The sequence below is a fragment of the Pongo pygmaeus genome, chromosome 13 (genome assembly GCF_028885625.2).
Source record: "Pongo pygmaeus isolate AG05252 chromosome 13, NHGRI_mPonPyg2-v2.0_pri, whole genome shotgun sequence".
Taxonomy (NCBI): domain Eukaryota; kingdom Metazoa; phylum Chordata; class Mammalia; order Primates; family Hominidae; genus Pongo; species Pongo pygmaeus.
In genome coordinates, this window is record NC_072386.2 from 9,583,446 (window position 1) to 9,601,170 (window position 17,725).

The window sequence follows — 17,725 nt, forward strand, 5'->3', positions numbered from 1 at the left end:
GAATGTGGCATCGAATGGAATGGAATGTGAAATGGATAGTGGAATGGAATGGGAAATGGAAAGTGGAATGGTAAGTCGAATGGAATGTGGAATGGAATGGAATGGAATGGAATGTGGAATGGAATGGAATTGAATGGAATGGAATGTGAAATAGAATGGAATGCAATGTTGGATGGAAGGTGGAATGGAATGGAATGGAATGGAATGTGGAATGGAATGTGAAATGAAAAATGGAGTGGAATGTGGAATGGAAAGTGCAATGGAATGAAATGGAATGGAATGCAAAGGTACGGAAAGGAATGTGGAGTGAAATGTTAAATGAAAAATGGAATGGAATGTGGAATGGAATGTGTAATTGCATAGAATGGAACGGAATGGAATGTGGAATGGAATAGAAAGGAAGGTGGAATTTCATGGAATGGAATGTGGAATGGAATGTGGAATGGAATGGAATGCAATGGAATGTGGATTGGAATCTGGAATGGAATGAAATGGAAAGGAATGGAATGGAATGCAACATGGAATGGAATGTTGAAGGGAAAGTTGAATGGAATGCGACATGGAATGTGGAATGGAATGCAATGGAATGGAAGGGAAGGTGGAATGGAAAGGAATCCAATGTGGAATGTAATGGAATGGAACAGAATGGAATGGAATGGAATGTGGAATGGAATGTGGAATGGAATCTGGAATGGAAATGAATTTGGAGTGAAATGGAATTGAATGTGGAATGGAATGGAATGGAATGTGTAATGCAATGGAATGGAATGGAAGATGGAAAGGAAAGTGGAATGGAACGAGGAATGGAAAATGGAATGTAACGTGGAGTGGAACGTGGAATGGAATGTGGAATCGAATGTAATGGAATGTGGAATGGAATGGAATGGAATGTGGAATGGAATGCAATGGAATGTAATGTGAAATGGAGTGGTATGTAATGTGGAATGGAATGGAATGGAATGGAATGTGGAATGGAATGCAACGGAATGGAATCTGGAATGCAACGGAATGGAATGTTGAATAATGGAATGTAATGTGGAATGAAATATGGAATGGAATGTGGAATGGAATGAAACGGAATGTGGAATGGAAAGTGGAATGGTACGTGTAATAGAATGTGGAAAGGAATGTGGAATGGAATGGAAACAAATATGGAAAGGAATGGAATGGAATGGAAAGGAATGTGGTATGGAATGTGGAATGGAATGTGGAAAGGAATGTGTTATGGAATGTGGAACGGAATGTGGAAAGGAATGGAATGTGGAATGGAATGTGGAATGCAATGTGGAATGGAATGGAAAGGAATGGAGTGGACTGTTTAATGGAATGGAATGGAATGTGGAATGGAATGGAAAGGAATGCAATGAGTAATGGAATGTGGAATGGCATGTCGTAGGGTATGTGGAATGGAATTGAATGGAAAGTGCAATTGAATTGAATGGAATGTGCAATGGAGTGGAATAGAATGCGGAATGTAACGTGGAAAGCAATGGAATGGAATGTGGAATGAAAGGTGGAATGGAATTGAATGAAATGTGGAATGGAAAGTGGAATGTAATGGAAAGGTATCTGGAATGGAAAATAATAGAATGTGAAATAGAATGTGGAATGGAATGAGGAATGGAATGGAATGGAATGTGGAATGGAATGAAATGGAATGTGGAATGGAATGGAATGGAATGTGAAATGGAATATGAAATGGAAAGCAATGGTAAGTGGAATGCAAAGGAATGGAATGGAATGTGGAATGAAATGGAATGTTTAACGGAATGTGTAATGGAATGGAATGGAATATGGAATGGAATGGAATGAAATGTGGAATTGAATGGAAGGGAATGTGGAATGGAATTGAATGGAAAGTAATATGGAATGGAATGCGAAATGGAATGGAATGCAACGTGGAATGTAAGGGAATGGAATGTGGAATTGAATGAAGAATGGAAGGGATTGGAATATGGAATTGAATGAAGAATGGAATGCAATGGAATGTAGAATGGAATGGAATCGAATGGGGAAAGTAATGGAATGGAATGCAATGTGGAATGGAATTGAATAGAATGTGGAATGCAATGGAATGCAATGTGGAATGGGATGGATTTCAATTCAATGTGGAATGGAAGGGAATGGAATGAGGAATGGAATGGAAGGGAATGTGGAATCAAATGCAATGGAATGTGGAATGGAATGGAATCAAAAGTGGAATGCAATAGAATGGAATGGAATGGAATGTGGAATGGAATGGAATGCAATGCAAGGAGTAATGCAATGTGAAATAGAACGTGGAATAGAATGGAATGGAACGTGGAATGGAATGGACTGGAATTTCGAATGGAATGGAGCAGGATTTGGAATGGAATGGAATGTCGAATGTGGAATGGAATGGAAAACAGAATGTAACGGAATGGCATTCGGAATGGAATGGAATGGAAGGAAATGGAATGTGGAATGGAATGGAATGGAATGTCGAATGCAATGGAATGGAATGGAATGGAATCGAATGGAATGGAATGTGGAATGGAATGGAATGGAATGTGGAATGGAATGGAATGGAATATGGAAAGGAATGGAGTGGAATGCTGAATGGAATGTGGAATGGAATGTAATCTAATGTGGAATGGAATGGAGTGGATTGGAATGGAAGTTGGAATGGAATGGAATGGAATATGGAATGGAATGGAATAGAGAATAGTGTCACCCGGAATGAAATGGAATGTGGAATGGAATGGAACGGAGGGGAATAGAAAGCGAAATGGTATGGAATGGAATGTTAAATTGAATGCAATGGAATGTGGAATCGAAATGAATGGAATTTTAAATGGAATATAAAACAGAATGGAATGGAATGCGAACTGGAATGGAATAGAATGTGGAATGGAATGAAATGGAATGGAATGTGGAATTTAAGGGGATGGAATGTGGAATGAAATGGAATAGAATGTGGAATGGAATGGAATGGAATCTTGAATGGAATGGAATGTAGAATGGAATGGAATGGAATGTCTAACAGAATGTGGAATGGAATTTAATGGAAAGTGGAGTGGAAAGCGGAATGGATTTTGGAATGGAATGGAATGGAATATGGAATGGAATGGAATGGAAAGCAAAGTCAAAGGGAACGGAATGGAATGTGGTATGGAATGGAAAGGAATGGAATGAAATCGAATGTGGAATGTAACGGAGTGGAATGTGGAATGGAATGGAACGGAATGTTTAATGGAATGTAATGGAATGGATTGTGGAATGGAATGGAATAGATTGTGGAATGGAATGGAACGGACTGGAATGGAGTTGAATGTGGAATGGATTCTGCAATTGAAATTGGAATGGGATGGAATGTGGGATGGCATGGAATGTAATGGAATGGGAGTTGGAATGCAACGTGGAATGGAATGTGGAATGGAATGGAAAGGAACATCAAATGGAACATAGAATGGAATGTGGAATGAAATGGAATGGAATGTAACATGGAATGGAATGTGGAATAGAATGGAATGTAACATGGAATGGAATGGAATGGAATGGAATAGAATGGAATTTGGAATGCAATGGAATGGAATGTGGAATGCAAAATGGAATGGAATGGAATGGAATATGGAATGGAATGTGGAATGGAATGGAATGGAGAATGGAATGTGTTGGAATGTGGAATGGAATGTGGAATGGAATGTAACGGAATGTAGACTGGAATGTGTAATGGAATGCCGAATGGAAAGGAATGGAATGTTGGAATGGAATTAGTAATGGAATGTGGAATGGAATGGAATGGGACGTGCACTGGTAAGTGGAATGCATCATGGAATGGAAGGTGTAATGTATCGTTCAATGGAATGGAATGGTACGTGGAATGGAATGGAATGTGGAATAGAATGGAATGGAACTTGGAATGAAATGTGGAATGGAATGGAAAGGAATGTGGAATGGATTGAGGAATGGAAAGTGGAATGGAATGGAATGGAACATGGAATAGAACGTGGAATGAGCCATGGAATAGAACATGGAATGGGTCATAGAATAGAACGTGGAATGGAACGTGAAATGTAACTTGGAATGGATCGTGGAATGGAATGGAATGGAACATGGAATGCAATGGAACATGGAATTGAATGCAATTGAACGTGGAATGGAATGGTATGGAAAGTGGAATGGAGTGGAATGGAACGTGCAATGGAATGTGGAACGGAATGGAACGGAATGGAATGCAAAGTGGAATAGAATGGAACGTGGAGTGGAATGGAATGGAATGTGGAATGGAATGTGGAATGGAAGGGAATGGAAATTGAAATGGAAAGTGGAATGGAATGTGGAATGGAACGTGGTATGGAATGTGCAATGCAATGTGGAATGGAATGGAATGGAACGTGTAATGGAATCTGGAATGGAATATAATGGATTGTGGAATGGAATGGAATGGAATGTAGAAATGAATATGGAATGGAATGGAATGGAATGTTGAAAGAAATTTGGAATGGAATGTGGAATGGGAAGGAATGGAAGGTGGATAAGAAATATAATGGAATGTAGAATGGAATGGAATGGAAAGTGAAATGGAAATAGAATGGAATGTAGAATGGAATGCATTGGAATGTGGAATGGAGTGGAATGCGGAATGGAAAGTGGAATGGAATGGAATAGAATGTGTAATGAAATGTTTATTGAAAGGTGTAATGGAATGGAATGGAATGGAATGGAATGTGGATTGGAACGTGCAATGGAATGGAATGGAAAGGAAAGCCAAGTGGAATGAAATGTGAAATGGAAGGTGGAATGGAATGGAATGGAACGGAATGGAATGTGGAATGGATTGTGGAATGGAACGTGGAATGGCATGGAATGTGGAATGGAATGTATAATACAAAGGAATGGAATGCATTGCAATGGAATATGGAAAGTAACGGAATGGAGTGTGGAATGGAATGGAAAGTGGAATCAAATGGAATTGAATGGAATGTAAAGGAATGGAATGTGGAATGGAAGGGAATGGAATTGAATGTAATGGAAGGGAATGTGTAATGGAATACGGAATGGAGTCTGCAATGGAATGTGGAATGGAATGGAATGTGGAATGGAATCGAATGGAATGGAATGTGGAATGGAATGGAATGGAATATGGAATGGAATGGAATGGAATGGATTGTGGAATGGAAAGGAATTCAATGGAATGTGGAATGCAACGTGGAATGGAATTTGGAATGGAATGGAATGGAATGCAATGTAATGTGGAATGGAATGGAATGAGAAATGGAATGGAATTGAACGTGGAATGGAATGGAATGAAATGTGGAATGGAATTTAATGGAATGTGCAATGGAAGGAGAATGGATTCGAATGGAATATGGAATGTAATGTGGAATTGAACGGAATGTGGATTGCAATGGAATCTAATCGAATAGACTGTGTAATGGAATTGAATGGAATGTGGAATGCAATGGAATGGAATGGGATGTAGAATGGAATTTAATTGAATGTGGAATGGAATGTGGATTGGAATGGAATGTGGAATGGAATGTGGAATGGAATGGAAAGTGGAATGGAGTGGAATGGATAGTGGAATAGAACGTGGAATGGAACGTGGAATGGATCGTGGAATGGAAAGGAATGCAACGTGGAATGGAATGGAACATGGAATGGAATTGAATGGAACGTGCAATCGAAAGGAATGGAATGAAATGGAATTTGCAGTGGAAAGGAATGTGGAATGGAATGGAATGGAATGTGGAATTAAATGTGGAATGGAATGTAAAGGAATGTGGAATGGAATGTGGAATGGAATGGAATGGAATGGAATGTGGAATGGAATGGAACAGAATGTGGAATGGAATGAAATGGAATGGAACGGAATCTGGAATGGAATGTATAATGGAATGAAATTGAATGGAATGGAAATGAAATGAATGGAAATGAAATGAGTGGAATATGAGTGGAATAATGTGGAATGGAATGGAAAGGAAACTGTCATGGAATGGAATGGATTGTGCAATGGAATGTGGAATTTAATGGAATGGAAAGTGCAACGGAAGGTGGAATTTAATGGAATAGATGTTGGAATGGAGCATGCTATGGAACGTGGGATGTAATGCAATTACATTCCAAAAGTGGAATGTAACATGGAATTTAATGGAATGGAACATGGAATGGAACGTGGAATTCAACGTGGAATGGAATGTAATGGAACGTGGAATGGAACGTGGAATGGAAAGTGGAATATCAGGGATTGGAACATGGAATTCAACATGGAAAGGAACGTTGAATGGAACGGGGAATGGAACGTGTAATGGAACGTGAAAGGAACATGGAATAGAATGGAATCGATTGTGGAATGGTGAGGAATGGCATCTGGAATGGTATGGAATGGAATGGAATATGGACTGGTGTGGAACGGAATGGAATGGAATGTGGGATGGAATGGAATCGAATGTGGAGTGGAATGGAATGTGTAATGGAAATGAATGGAATGTGGAAGGGAATGTGGAATGAAACGTGGAATGGAGTGGAATGTGGAATGTATTGTGTGAATGGATTGGAATGGAATGGAATGTGGAATGGAATGGAATGCAATGTTGAACGGAACATCAAATGGAAAGAGGAATGGAACGTGGAATGGAATAGAATGTGGAATGGAATGTGGAATGGAACACGGAATAGAATGCATGTGGAATGGAACGTGGAATAGAATGCACTGGAATGTGGAATGGAAAGGAATGGAATGTGTAATTGAACATGGAATGGAATGAAATGGAATGTGGAATGAAAAGTGGAATGGAATGGAATGGGGAATGGAATGTGAAAAGGAACATGTAATGGAATGGAATGTGGAAATTATTGTGGAATGGAATGTGGAATTCAATGCGGAATGGAATGGAATGGAATGTGCAATGGAACGTGGAATGAAATAGAATAGAATGTGGAATGGAACGTGGAATGGAAAGTGTACTGTAACGTGAAGTGGAATGGAATAAGGAATGGAATGTGGAATGAAAATTGGAATGAAATGGAATGTGGAATGGATTTTGGAAAGGAATGGAATGGAATAGATTGTGGAATGGATTGGTATCAAATGTGGAATGGATTGGAATGGAATGCCGAATAGAATGGAATGGAATGTGGAATGGAATGGAGTGGAATAGAATGTGGAATGGAATGGAATGCAAAGTGGAATGGAATGGAATGTGGAATGGAATGTGGAAAGGAGAGGAACGGAATGTCGAATGAAATGGAATGAAATGTGGAATGGAATGTGGAATGGAATGCAATGCAATGTGGAATGAAATGCAATGGAATGTGGAATGCAATGTAGAATGGAATGGAATGTGGAATAGAAATGAAAGAAATTTGGAATGCAATGTGGAATGGAATGGATTGGAATGGAATGTGGAATGTAATATGGAATGGAATGGAATGGAATATAGAATAGAATGTGGAATGGAAGGGAATGGAAAGTGTAATGGAATGTGTAATGGAATGTGTAATGGAATGGAATGTGGAATGGAACGGAATGAAATGGAAAGGAAAGAGGAATGGAATGGAATAGAATGGAATGGTATTAACGTGAAATGTAATGGAGTGGAATGTGGAATGAAATGTGGAATAGAATGGAATAGAATGTGGAATGAATGTGGAATGGAATGGAAAGGAATGTGGAATGCAATGGAATGCAATGTTGAACGGAACGTCAAATGGAAAGAGGAATGGAACGTGGAATGGAATAGAATGTGGAATGGAATGTGGAATGGAACACGGAATGGAATGGAATGTGGAATGGAATGTGGAATGGAATGGAATGGAAAGTAATGTGAAATGGAATGGAATGGAAAATAATGTGGAATGGAATTGAATGGAATGTGAAATGGAATGGAGAGTGGAATGGAATTGAATGGAATGTTGAATGGAACAGAATGGAATGGAATGTGGAAAGGAATGGAGTGGAATATGGAATGGAATGGAATGCAATGTGTAATGGAATGGAATGCAATGTGGAATTCAATGGACTGCACGGCGTAATGGAATAAGAAATGGAATGGAATGAAATGTGGAATGGAACGCGGAATGGAACGCGGAATGGAACTTGGAATGGAATTTGGAATAGAAAGTGAAATGCAATTGGAATGGAATGTGGAATGGAATGGACTGGAATTTAAGGGAATGTGAAATGCAGTGGAATGGAATGTGGAATGCAATGTGCAATGGAATGGAAATGATTGTGGAATGGAATGTAGAATGGAATGTAATGAAATGGAAAGGAATGTGCAATGGAATGGAATGGATTGGAATGGAATGAATGTGAAATGTAATTGAGTGGAATGTGCAATGAAATGTGGAATAGAATGGAATGGAAAGTGGAATGAATGTGGACTGGAAAGGAATGGAATTTGAAATGCAAAGGAATGAAATGTGGAATGCATCGTGGAATGAAATGGAATGCAATGTGGAATGGAAGGTGGAATAGAATGCAGAATGCACTGGAATGTGGAATGGAAAGGAATGGAATGTGTAATTGAACATGGAATGGAATGAAATGGAATGTGGCATGAAAAGTGGAATGGAATGGAATGGGGAATGGAATGTGAAATGGAACATGTAATTGAATGGAATGTGGAAATTATTGTGGAATGGAACGTGGAATTCAATGCGGAATGGAATGGAATGGAATGTGCAATGGAACGTGGAAAGAAATAGAATAGAATGTGGAATGGAACGTGGAATGGAAAGTGTACTGTAACGTGAAGTGGAATGGAATAAGGAATGGAATGTGGAATGAAAATTGGAATGAAATGGAATGTGGAATTGATTTTGGAAAGGAATGGAATGGAATAGATTGTAGAATGGATTGGTATCGAATGTGGAATGGATTGGAATGGAATGCCGAATGGAATGGAATGGAATGTGGAATGGAATGGAGTGGAATAGAATGTGGAATGGAATGGAATGCAAAGTGGAATGGAATGGAATGGAATGTGGAATGGAATGTGGAAAAGAGAGGAAAGGAATGTCGAATGAAATGGAATGAAATGTGGAATGGAATGTGGAATGGAATGCAATGCAATGTGGAATGAAATGCAATGGAATTTGGAATGCAATGTAGAATGGAATGGAATGTGGGATAGAAATGAAAGAAATTTGGAATGCAATGTGGAATGGAATGGAATGTGGAATAGAAATGAAAGAAATTTGGAATGCAATGTGGAATGGAATGGATTGGAATGGAATGTGGAATGTAATATGGAATGGAATGGAATGGAATATAGAAAAGAATGTGGAATGGAAGGGAATGGAATGTGTAATGGAATGTGTAATGGAATGGAATGTGGAATGGAACGGAATGAAATGGAAAGGAATGAGGAATGGAATGGAATAGAATGGAATGGTATTAACGTGAAATGTAATGGAGTGGAATGTGGAATGGAATGTGGAAAAGAATGGAATAGAATGTGGAATGAATGTGGAATGGAATGGAATGGAATGTGGAATGCAATGGTATGAAATGTGGAATGGAACATGGAATGGATAGTAGACTGGAACGTGGAATGGAATGGAATGTGGAATGAAAATTGGAATGGAATGGAATGTGGAATGGATGGTGGAATGGAATGGACTGGAATAGAAGTTGGAATGGATTCGAATAGAATGTGGAATGGAATGGAATGCAATGCCAAATGGAACGGAATGGAATGTGGAATGGAATGGAGTGGAATGGAACGTGGAATGGAATGGAATGGAATGTGGAATAGATTGGGAATGAATGTGAAATGGAAAGTGGAAAGCAGTGGAATTGAATGCCGAATGAAATGGAATGGAATGTAGAATGGAATGGAATTGATTGGAATGTGGAATGAAAAGGAATGGAATGTGGAATGGAATGTGGAAAGCAATGCAATGGAATGTGGAAGGGAATGTAGAATGGAATGGAAATGAAAGGAATGTGGAATGCAATGTGGAATGGAATGGAATGGAATGGAATGTGGAATGGAATATGTAATAGAATGGAATGGAATGTGGAATGGAATTTTTAATGGAATGTGGAAAGGAAGGGATTGGAATGTGGAATGGAATGTGGAATAGAATAGAATGGAATGTGGAATCGATGGTGGAATGGAATGGAATGGAATGTGGATACAATGTGGAATGGAATGGAATGGAATGTGGAATGGAATACGGAATAGATTGTGCAATGGAATGTAGTATGGAATGTGGAATGGAATGGAAAGGAAAGTGCAATGAAATGTTGAATGGAACAGAACGGAATGTGGAATGAAATGGAATGGAATGTGGAATGGATTGGAATGGAACGTGAAATGGAAATTGGAATGGAAAGTGGAATGCAATGTGAAATGGAACGGAATGGAATGTGGAATGTAATGTGTAACGGAATGGAATGGAATGGGTAATGGAATGGAATGGAATGTGGAATGGAATGGATTGCAATGGAAAGTGGAATGGAATGTGGAACTGAATGTGGAATGGAATGGAATGGAATCTTGAATGGAATGTGGAATGAAATTTAATGTAATTTGGAATGGAATGCAGTGGAAAGTGGAATGCAACGTGGAATGAGATGGAATGGAATGTGGAATGGAAGGTGGAAAGGAAGCTGGAATGGAATGTGGAATGCAATGTAATGTGGAATGGAATGTGGGGCAGAACTTGGAACGGAATGGAATGTGGAATAGATTGTGGAGTGAAATGTGGAATGCTATGTGGAATGCTATGTGGAAAGGTATGGAATGGAAGGTGGAATGGAAAGTGAAATGTGATGGAATAGAATCTGGAATGCAATGGAAAGGAATATGGAATGGAACATGGAATGGAATGTGGAATGGAACGTGGAATGGAAATTGGACTGAAACGTGGAAAGGAATGAAATGGAATACAATGTGGAATGGAACGTGGAATGGAATGTGGAATGGAAAGTGGAATGGAATGGAATGTGGAATGGAATGGAATGCAATGTGGAATGGAATGGAATGGAACATACAGTGGAATGTGGAATGGAATGGAATTCCATGTGGAAAGGAAGGTGCAATAGAATGCAATGTTGAATGGAGTAGAATGTGGAAGGTAATGTGTAATGGAACGTGGAATGTAATGGAATGTGGAATGGATTGTGGAATGCAATGGTACAGAATGTCTAATGGAATGGAATGGAATGTGGAATGGAATGGAATGGAATGTGGAATGGAATTGAATGGAATGAAATACTGAATGGAACGGAATGGAATGCGGAATGGAATGGATTGGAATGTAGAACGAAATGTGGAAAGGGATGGAATGCAATGTCGAATGGATTGTGGAATGCAGTGGAATGTAGAATGGAATGGAATGAAATGCGGAATGGAATGGAATGGAATATACAATGGACTGTGGAATGGTATGCAAGGCAATGTGGAATGGAATGTGGAATGGAATGGAATGTGGAATGGAATGGAATGGAATGTGGAATGGAATGGAATGGAATGTGGAATGGAATGGAATGTGGAATGGAATGGAATGGAATGTGGAATGGAATGGAATGGAATGTGGAATGAAATGTGGAATGGATTGGAAAGGAATGTGGAACGGAGGGTGTAGTGGAATGGAATGCAAAGTGTAATGGAATGGAATATAATGGAAAGGAACATGGAATGGAATGGAATGGAATGTGGAAAGGAATGGAATGCTATGTGGAATGCAAAGTGGAATGGAATGGAATGGAATATGGTAGGGAATGTGGAATGGAATGGAATGGAATGTGGAATGGAATGGAATGGAATGTGAAATGGAAAGTGGAATGGAACGGAACAGAATGTGGAATGGAATGGAATGGAATATGGAAAGGAATTGAGTGGAATGGAATGGAATGTGGAATGGAACGTAGAAAGGAAGGTTGAATGGAATGGAAAGGAACGTGGAATGGAAAGTAAAATAGAAGGTGGAATATAATGGAATGCAACATGGAACAGATAGTGGAATGTAACATGGAATTTAATAGAATGGAACAGGAAATTGAACGTGGAATGGAATGTGGAATGGAATGGAATGGAACGTAGAATGCAACGTGGAATGGAACGTGGAATGTAAGGGATTGGAACATGGAATTGAACGTGGAATGAAACAAAGAATGGAAAGCGGAATGAAACGTGGAATGGAACATCAATGGAACGTGGAATGGAAAGGAACGGAATGTGGAATGGAATGGAATAGAATGTGGAATGGTATGGAATGAAATGGAATGTGGAATGGAATGGAATGGAATGGAATGTGGAATGGAATGGAATGGAATGAGGAATGGAATGGAATGGAATGTGGAATGGAATGGAATGGAATTTGGAATGGAATGGAATTTGGAATGAAATGGAATGTGGAATGGAATTGAATGGAATGGAATTTGGAACGGAATGGAATGGAATGGAATGGAATGTGAATTGGAAGAGAAAGGAATGTGGAAACGAAACTGGAATGGCATGGAATGAAATGTGTAATGGCATGCGGAATGGCATGGAATGGAACGGAATGGAATGTGGAATGGAATGTGCAATGGAATGGAACGGAATGTGGGAAGGAATGGAAAGGAATGTGCAACGGAATGCAATGGAATGTGGAATGGAATGGAATGTGGAATGGAATGAAATGAAATGGAATGTGAATTGGAATGAAATGCAATGGAATAGGGACTGGAATGGAATGGAATGTGGAATGGAATGGAATGGAATGGAAGGTGGAATGGAATGGTATGGAATGTGGAATGGAATGGAATGGAAAGTTGAACGGTATGGAATGGAATGTGGATTGGAAGGGAATGGGATGTGGAATGGAATGTGGAATGGTACGGAATGGAATGGAATGGAATGTGGAATGGAATGGAATGTAATATTGAACTGCATTTGGAATGCAATGGAAAGGAGATTGGAATGGAAAGTGGAATATAAGGTGGCATGAAACTTGGAAAGGTAGGTGGAAGGGAATGGAATAGAACATGGAATGGAACGTGCAATGGAATGGAATGGAACTTGGAAGGGAACGTGGCATGCAACGTGGAATGGAACGTGGAATGGAATTGAATGGAACCTGGAATGGCATGGATTGGAATGTGGAATGGAATGGAAGGGAATGTGGAATACAATGGAATGGAAGGTGGCATGGAATGGAATTCAATGGAATGTGGACAGGAATGGAATGGAATGTGGAATGGAATGTCGAATGGAATTGAAAGGAATTTGGAATAGTATGGAATGGAATGTGGAAGGCAATGGAATGGAAAGTAGAATGGAATGGAACGGAAAATGGAAAGGAATGTGGAATGGAGCAGAGGGGAATGTGAAGTGGAATCGAATGGACTATGGAATGGAATGGAATGGAATGTGGAAAGCAATGGAATGGATTTGGAATGGAATGGAATGGAATGTGCAATGGAATGGAATGGAATGTGGAGTGGAATTGACTGCATTGGAACGTGGAATGGAATGGAATGGAATGTGAAATGGAATGTAGTGGCATGTGGAAATGAATAGAATATCATGGACCTTGGAATTGAATTCAAACGATAGTGGAATGTAATGTAATGAACGTGGAATGGAATGGAATGGAATGTGGCAGGGAATGGAACAGAAAATGGAATGGAATGGAATGGAACTGAATGTGGAATGGAATGGAATGTGGAATGGAATGGAATGTGGAATGGAATAGAATGGAATGGAATGGAATGGAATGGAATGGAATGGAACTTGAAATTGTGTGGAATGTGGAATGGAATGGAAGGTGGATTGGAATTGGATGGAAAGGAATGGAAAGTGGAATGGAATAGAATCGTAAGTGGAATGCAGTGGATCATAACGTGGAATCGAACGGAATGCAACTTGGAACGGATTGGAATGTAATGTAGAAAGGAACGGAAGGGAATGGAATGTGGAATGCAATTGAATGTGGAATGGAATGGGATGGAATGTAGAATTTCATGGAATGGAAAGTGGAATGGAATCGAATGTGGTATGGAATGTGGAGTGGAATGGAATGCAATGTGGAATGCACTATAGATGTAATGTTGAATGGAAAGTGGAATGAAAAGAAATGGAATGTGGAATGGAATCTGGATGGAATGTGGAAAGGAATAGAATAGAATGCGGAATAGAACATGGAATGGAAAGTGGAATGGAACATGGAATGTAACGTTGAATGGAACATCGAATGGAAAGTGAGATGGAACGACGAATGGAACGTGAAATGGAACACTGAATGTAAAGTTAAATGGAATATCGAATGCAACGTGCAACGGAACGATGAATGGAACGTGGAATGGAATGCAGAATGGAATGTGGAATGGAATGGAATGGAATGTGGAGTGGAATGTAATGGGATGTGGAATGGAATGGAATGTGGAATGGAATGGAATGGAATGTGGAATGGAAATGAATGGAATAGCAAGCAATGTGGAATGGAAAGGAATGCGTAGGAATGTGGAATTGAACGGAAAGGAATGGAAAGGAATGGAAAGGAATGGAATGGAATCGAATGTGGAATGGAATGGAATGATATGTGCAATGGAGTGGAATGAAATGGAATGTGGAATGGAATGGAATGCAGAATGGAATGTGGAATGGAAAATTATGTGGAATGGAACGGAATGGAATGTGGAATGGAATGAACAGCAATGTGGAATGGATTGGAATAGAACGTGGAATGGAATTAAAAGTAATGTGGAATGGAATGGAATATGGACTGGAATGGAATGGAATGGGATGTCAAATGTAAGGTAATGGAATGAAATGGAATGGAATGCGGACTGCAATGCAATGGAATGGAATGTTCAATGGAATGTGTAATGGAATGGAGTGGAATGGAATATGGAATGGAAATTGGAATGGAAAGCAATATGGAATTGAATGTGGAATGAAATGGAATGGGATGTGGAATGGATTGGAATGGAATGGAATGGAATGTGGAATGCAAGGGAATACAATGTGGAGTTGAATGGAATGGAATATGAAATGGAATGCAATGGGGAGTGGAATGGAATGGAATGTGAAATGGACTGGAATTGAATGCAATGGAATGGAAAGAGAAATGGAATGGAATGGAATGTGGAAAGGAATTGAATGGAATGTGGAAAGCAATGGAATGGAATATGGAATGGAGAGTTGAATGGGAATGCAATGTGGAGTGGAGTGGAATGGAATGTGGAGTGGAATGGAATGGAAAGTGGAGTGGTATGGAATGGAATATGGATTGGAATGTGGACTGGAATAAAATGGAATGGAATGGAATGGAATGTGGAATGGAATGGAATGAAATGTGGAATGGAAAGAGTGGAAAGCGATGTGGAATGGAATGGAATGGAATGTGGAAAGGAATGGAATGAAATCTGGCGTGGAATGAAATGTGGAATGGTATGCGAAATGGAATGAAAAGAAATGGACTGGAATGGAAAGTGGAATTGAATAGAATGTGGAGTGGAATGCAATGGAATGTTGAAAGGAAAGTGGAATGTAATGGAATGAAATGTGGAATGGAATGTGGAATGGAGTGGAATGGAATGTGGAATGGAATAGAATGGAATGTGGAATGGAATGGAATGTGGAATGCAATGTGGATTGGAATGGAATGTGGAATGGAATGGAATGCAATTGAATGGCATGTATAATAGAATTGAATATGGAATGGAATGGAATGGAACATGGAAAGGAAGGTGGAATGAAAAGTGGCATGGAACATAGAATGGAAATTGAAATGGAATGGAATGGAACGTGGAATGTAATGGAAGGGAATGTGGAATCGAACGTGGAATAGAACGGAAAGGAATGCAGAATGGAAGGTGGAATGCAATGGAATGGAATGTGTAATAGAATGCAATGCAATGTGGAATGGAATGGAACGGAACGCAGAATGGAAATTGTAATGGAACGTGGAATGGAACGTGGAATGGAACGTGGAATGGAAATTGGAATGCATTGTGGAAAGCAATGGAATGGAATGTGGAATGTACTGTGGAATGGAATGGAATGCAGTGGAATGAGGAATGGAATGTGGAATGGAATGTGTTGGAATGTTGAATGGAATGTGGAAAGAAATGGAATGGAATTTGGAATGGAATGCAATGCAATGTGGAATGCAACACAAAATGGGATGGAATGGAATGTGGAGTGGGAGGTGGCAAGGAAAGTGGAATGGAATGGAATGTGGAATGGAATGTGTAATGGAAGGTGGAATGGAATGGAATGTAGAACGGATTGTGGAATGGAATGTGGAATGCAATGTGGAATGCAATGGAATGGAATGTGGAATGGAATGTGAAATGAGATGGAATGGAATGTGGAATGGAATGGAGAATGGAATGGTACATGGAATGGAATGTAATGTAATGTGGAATGTAACAGAATGGAATGTAACGTGGAATGGAATAGAATGTGGAACGGAATGGGATGGAATTTGGAATGGCTTGGAATGGAATATCGAATGGAATGTAATGGAATATGGAATGGAAGGGAATGCAATAAGGAATGGACTGTGGAATGGAAGTTTGAATGTAATGTGTAATGAAACGGAATGGAATGTGGAATGAAATGTGGAATGGAATGGAGTGGAATGGAATCGAATGTGGAATGGAACATGGATTGGAACCTGGAATGGAACTTGGAATGTTACATGGAATGAAACGTCAAATGGAACGTGGAATGGAATGTCTAATGGAACGTGGAATGGAATGCGCAATGCAATGTGCAATGGAATGGAATGGAATGAAATGGAATGTGGAATGGTATGTGGAAAGGAAAAGAATAGAAAGTGGAATGGAATTGAATTGAATGGAACTTGGAATGGAATGTGGAATGGAATTGAATGGAATATGGAATGGAAGTGAATGGAATGGAACATGGAATGGATTGGAATGTGGAGTGGAAAGAATTGGAATGGAATTGGACGTGGAATGGAAAGGAATGTGCAGTGGAACGGAATGTGGAATGGAATGGATTGGAATGTAGAATGGAATGGAATGGAAGGAGGAATCGAATGTATGGAACAGGGAATGGAATGGAATGCAAGGTGGAATGGAATGGATAAGAAAGTGGAATGGAATGCAATGTAATGGGGAATGGAATGGAATGGAATGAGAAATGGAACGGATTGGAATGGAATGTGGAATGGAATGGAATGTCGACTGGAATGCAAAGTGGAATAGAATTGAATGAAACGTGGAATGGATTGTAATGGAATGGAAACTGGAATGGAACGTGGAATTGAAAGGAATGGAATGTGGTATGGAACATGGAAAGGAATGCAATGGAAGGTGGAATGGAATGTGGAATAGAATGGAATGGAACGTGGAATGGAACGCAGAACGGAAAGTGGATTGGAATGCGGAAAGTGTTATGGAATGGAATGGAAAGTGGAATGGAATGGAACGGAATGTAGAATGGTGTGGAATGGAACGTGGAATGCAATGGAATCAAATGAATTTGGGATGGAATAGAATGTTACGTGGAGCGGAATGCGGAATGGAATGCAATGGAATGTAGATTGGAATGGAATCCCATGTGGAATGGAATGGAAACGAATGTAGAATTGAATGGAATGGAATGTGGAATGGAACGTGGAATGGAATGGAATAGAATGGAATGGAATGGAACGTGGAATGGAATGGAATGGAAAGTGAACTAGAATGTGGAATGGAATGGAATGGAAGGTGGAATGGAATGTTCAATGGAATGAAATGGAATGTGGAAAGTAAAGTGGAATGGAATGTGGAATGGAATGGAATGGAAGG